This window comes from Somniosus microcephalus, chromosome 15 (assembly GCF_052327205.1).
Source record: "Somniosus microcephalus isolate GS21.2 chromosome 15, FLI_Smic_1.0, whole genome shotgun sequence".
Taxonomy (NCBI): domain Eukaryota; kingdom Metazoa; phylum Chordata; class Chondrichthyes; order Squaliformes; family Somniosidae; genus Somniosus; species Somniosus microcephalus.
In genome coordinates, this window is record NC_141001.1 from 25033667 (window position 1) to 25039119 (window position 5453).

Sequence of the window (5453 nt, forward strand, 5' to 3'; positions counted from 1 at the left end):
TCACAACATGCTGGACCTCCTCCCTGTAGGCTGACTCATCGTTGTTGGTGATCTGGCCTACTACCATGGTATCATCTGCAAACTTGATGATGGTGTTGGAACCATGAACAGCCACAGAGTTGTGGGTGAAGAGGGAGTAGAGGAGGGGGCTCAGCACACAACCTTGTGGGGCCCCCGTGTTCAGGGTCAGGGGGGGGGGGGGGGGGGGAGGTGTGGTTACCTAATTTGACAGATTGGGGTCTGTTTGTTAGGAAGTCCAGGGTCCAGTTGCAGAGGGAAGTGTTCAGGCCAAGAGTCTGGAGTTTGGTGGCCAGCTTGTTGGGGACGGTAGTGTTGAATGCTGAGCTGTAGTCTATGAACAGCATTCTGATGTAGGTCTCTTTACCATCTAAGTGATTCAGTGCCGAGTGTAGAGCAGTTGTGATTGCATCCTCCGTTGATCTGTTTGCACGATAGGCAAACTGGTGTTGGTCAAGAGAGGCGGGAACACTGGCTTTGATGTGAGCCAGGACCAGTCTCTCGACTGCAGGGTAGTTTAAAAGGTTGTCATTGGTTAGGGACACGTTTGCCACACATGTTGCATCATCGACAACCTGCTACACGTAAGCCATTCCATGCATGTGCTTTAGAAAATAACAGACAGCACAACGTCCCTATTCACATCTGTGGGTCTATAGAGTACAAGGACATGCTACTTTGTAACTCGTAAGACTTTTCCTCCCTGTTCACTGGCCCCTCTCAGATTCTCTGCGTGCCATGCACCTTCTTCCAGCTGGTCTTTACAAAAGGAGCTTCACAGCCACAGACAGCCATTACGAGATGCAGGAATAAACCCCCTCCACACCATGACTGTTCTCCCTGCTGCAAAGTGCCTCGCTTCCACTCTCCAGCAAATAGCATGGCCAAAATCAGGCCTGGGGGCAAACCTCACTGTGATTCTGCCTCCCACACAATGATGCGGTTGGGACCAGGAACTTAGCCGAGTGAAGAATCGAAGCGTAGCCCGGGGTACGATACCGTAGTGATTGCTACTCGTCAGCAACTCCAACTTGCATTTACATAGCACGTTTAATGTAGTAAAACATCCCAAGGCGCTTCACAGGAACGTAGTCAAACAAAACTTTACACCAAGCCACAAGAGGAGATACAAGGACATATGACAAGAGTTAGGTTTTAAGGAGCAACTTAAAGGAGGAGGTAGAGAGGTTTAGGCAGGGAATTCCAGAGTTTAGTGCCTAGGCGGCGTAAAGCACTGCTGCCAATGGTGGAACGATTAAAATACCGGGTACGCAAGAAGCCAGAATTGGAGGAGCGCAGATATCTCGGAGGGTTGTACGGCTGGAGAAGGTTACAGAGATAGGGAGGGGCAAGTCCATGGAGGGATTTGAAAACAAGGGTGAGAATTTTAAAAGTGAGGCATTGCCAGACCTGGAGTCTAGTAATCCAGAGGCCTAGACTGATAATCCAAAGAAGACAAGTTCAAATCCCACCATTACAGTTTGAGAATTTGAATTGTTTTTTTTTAAAATAGTGGTATCAGTAAAATCCAACCGGTTCAGTAATATCCTTTAGGGAAGGAAACTTGCCATCCTTACCCAATCTGGTCTGTATGTGGCTCCAGTTCCACACCTGCGTGGTTGACTCTTAACTGCCCTCTGAAGTGATTTGGCAAGCAGTTATATCAAACCTCACCACCACCTTCACATAGGCAACAAGGGATGAGAAATAAATACCAGCCTTACTTACCAGCAACACCCCAAGAATGAATAAAAAAGAAAGCTTGTGCCCCAGCAAATCTGTTAAAACAAAGATTAAAAGCATTAAATTTGGGTTTCAGCGAGCTTATCTGGTGAGTAGCTGTGTCGTACAGATTGGATCCTGGCTCTGTGGAGTTAGCTGATCTCAGTCAGGGCAGGAGCACAACTGGCCTTGGCATTCCTAGATTAGGGAGATGGAAATCTGCCAACGCTTCCGCTCCAGATCACTGCTGGAATTTTGTCCAGACGGCTGCCTGGTGAGGATCAGTCATATTCCTACAGCCGAATAGCCTGCCTACGCCCACCGTTACAGCTCATGCATGAAGAATGGCGATTGAGTGAGGTACAAAGTGTGCCCCGTGCCCACTGAACTGCATGCAACCTTGGCGTCACTGCTTTCAGGAAGAGAAATCGGTCGAGAAAACAAAGGGACAAACATTCGTCAAACCAAGCTCAAAGTTTACTGCTAGATTTTCAAACACTATGATTCAGATAAACCCAACAGATGAACATTTCCAATGTGCACATGTGCCCTCTAGTGGTATCCAGTTACATCTCAGAAATAGCATTGGTATCCAGTGATAAAAGTTACAAAGCAAAAATAAGAACCATTTGGTAATTCAACTAACCTCAAGAGTATAACACCTTCTCACATTTTGCAGCAATTCCACCGCAGTTGATAAGAAAATTCTAATATCAAAAATTAACAGAGGGAAAAGGGAATAAAAAGCCAACAGCACAGGTCTTGGGTTCAGGAAACCATATACGTTTTCCCACTTCAGGGTTTAATTCTACGCCTACAGATTGGGCTACTATGTAGAGACTCCCTACAGTATCCACCTCAGATATGGGAGTTTTGAACAAACCTTAACAACAGAAGCACATAGTTTGTTGGTGAAACAGGCAGCTTGGGAGTCTCTCACTGACTAGGTTGGTAAGTTCAATGCATGCTGTCAATTGCTGGTCTGTGCTGAGTTAACTGAGATCAGTTTGGCCAGCAGTTGGGGAGGGGGGGGGGGGGGGACTACAATTAGCTTCTAGCACCAGGCTAGGCAGGGGCGGGGAAAATCACATACGAACATACATAAAAAGGACAGGTAAAGACATTGCTGGTCCATTAAGCCTCTCCATTATCATGGCACAATTTCAGTACACCATCATCCCATCTGTACACTTCCCCACCACCAACACAATCCCCTGGGAGAGGCAAAAAAGCAGAGATTAAAACCATCGGCCAATGTAGAAAACTCCTCTCCGACCCCCAAAGATGATCAAACAAGTTACAGTAGACCACCGTAAGTGAGGCATGTCCCCCAGTACCCACCTACCTTCTACATGCAGTTATACGGACCAGGCTCAGGAACCCATCCTTTTGAATCCTTACAACAAATGCACTATAATACCCAGCAGTGTTGAGCCCACTTCCTTACGCGGTGTACACGTGCTGGGTGTATACCCTATTCAATTACATTTTCAATTACAATTTATCTATTTTAAAAGCCATCTGCCAGAAACAACCCCAGCCCATTTAGATCTGCCTGCAATCTATTTTTTCTCATCTGGGGTCATTGCACTCTCACATACCTTTGTATCATCCACTAACTTGCAGACAGTTCCCAACACATTCATCCAGATCATTGATAAAGATGACCACCGATCCATGCGGGACTCCACTAATTACTGATCTCCACACAGAACTATCACCATCAATAACTACTTTCTGGCTACAAGCATACAACCCAGTTCCTTATCTGGACCAAAACCTGCCCACTATTCCTACAGGACTCAACCTTATTTAATAGCTAGGCTTCACACGCCTGATAACTACCCAAAGACCCCTGCTGGAAAGTCTGCAAAGTCCTACATGGATAAATAACCTGTCAACATGATCTCAACTTACTCATGAAGAATAGAATCAGACTCTGCAAGCGCCTTTGAAACTATACCTCTGCACAACTCGCACTTTTAGGAGAGAAAATGGAAAAACCTTAGGGGCAAAAGCGAGAGAGGGAGGAAGCAAGCAGAGATGACTAGTGAAATATTTAAGGACACGGCCATGCTCAGTCACAATATAGTGTACAACTGGCAAAATCATTGTTGTGATTCAGCTCATTTTTGTAATGAGGCACTGAGGAAATTAAATCTACTCCATTAAAAAAATAGTGGATGTATAATTTAAAAATAATGAAGGGAGTAGAAAAGGTGGCTGAAGAAGAAGTATTTTATGCAAAACCAGGCTGGAAGAACTGAAGGACACTGAGAAAGTCACAAGCTAAATTTAGCAGAAGGAATGACCTCTTCATGCCTGGAGCAGTTCACTTGTGGAACAGGCTGCTACCTGGCACAGAAATTGTAGACCCATTTGAATCAAGTAATGTATATGCTTATTAAATATAATACAGCTAGAGATGTAAAAATAATGGGATGGGGGTGGAGGGAAATGTTTGCAACATGATCTCAATTTGTCATTGAAATGACGAACTTTGATCGAAGCCCCCTCTCCATTTGATTTTTTAAACTCACTCCTATTACTCAGTAAATACAACGCATATTGATTTTATATGTTCCTGGATGTTCAGTCTGGCAGTATAAAATCTAACTCTTAATAACAGAGAGGTACCAGCATCCTAAACTATCCATGACACAGTGCTGTTCCTGACCATGCTCAAATTCCACCTTGCAATGTACTCCATCCATGCCTGAATTCTGTTAAACACGCCCCAGTCAAAAACTGAAGGCACTTATGTGACCGATCAAAGGTTAAACAGTGCAGTATTACTCAAATCACAAGTCAGGTTGCTAACTATACAGTCTAATCTGTACAGCTCTGCAGAGCTAGGGTGAACACCAACACTTAGGCAAATGGAATGTTGGCCTTTATTTCAAAGGGGTTGGAGTATAAAAGCAGGGAAGTCCTGCTACAACTGTACAGGGTATTGGTGAGGCCACACCTGGAGTACTGCGTACAGTTTTGGTCTCCTTATTTAAGGAAGGATATACTTGCATTGGAGGCAGTTCAGAGATGATTCACTGGGTTAATTCCAGAGATGAGGGGTTTGACTTATGAGGAAAGGTTGAGCAGGCTGGGCCAATACTCATTGGGATTTAGAAGAATGAGAGGTGATCTTATTGAAACATATAAGATACTGAGGGAGCACGACAAGGTAGATGCAGAGAGGATGTTTCCCCTCGTGGGGAAATCTAGAACGCGGGGGCAGTTTTAGAATAAAGGGTCGCCCTTTTAGAACTGAGATGGGGAGGAATTTCTTCTCTCAGAGGGTCGTAAATCTGTGGAATTCTCTGCCCCAGAGAGCTGTGGAGGCTGGGTCATTAAATACATTTAAGGTGGAGATAAGACAAATTTTTGCAAGATAAGGGAGTGAAGAGTTATGGGGAGCGGGCGGGGAAGTGGCTTTGAGCCCAAGATCAGCCATAATCTTATTGAATGGCGGAGCAGGCTCGAGGGGCCAAGTGGCCTATTCCTGCTCCTATTTCTTATGTTCTTACATGCAGCCACACATCAATACAGTTCCAGTGGAATCAGAGTCTAGGTCCCATCACTACTTATACAGTTCCAGTTAAATCTTAAAAAAATGTAAATCACACACATAAGTAAGCTGCCATGTTTTGTCTACTATATCATCACTTAACACGGGATTTCTCAGTTGAGCGAATAAGTATTTCAACAGACACCAA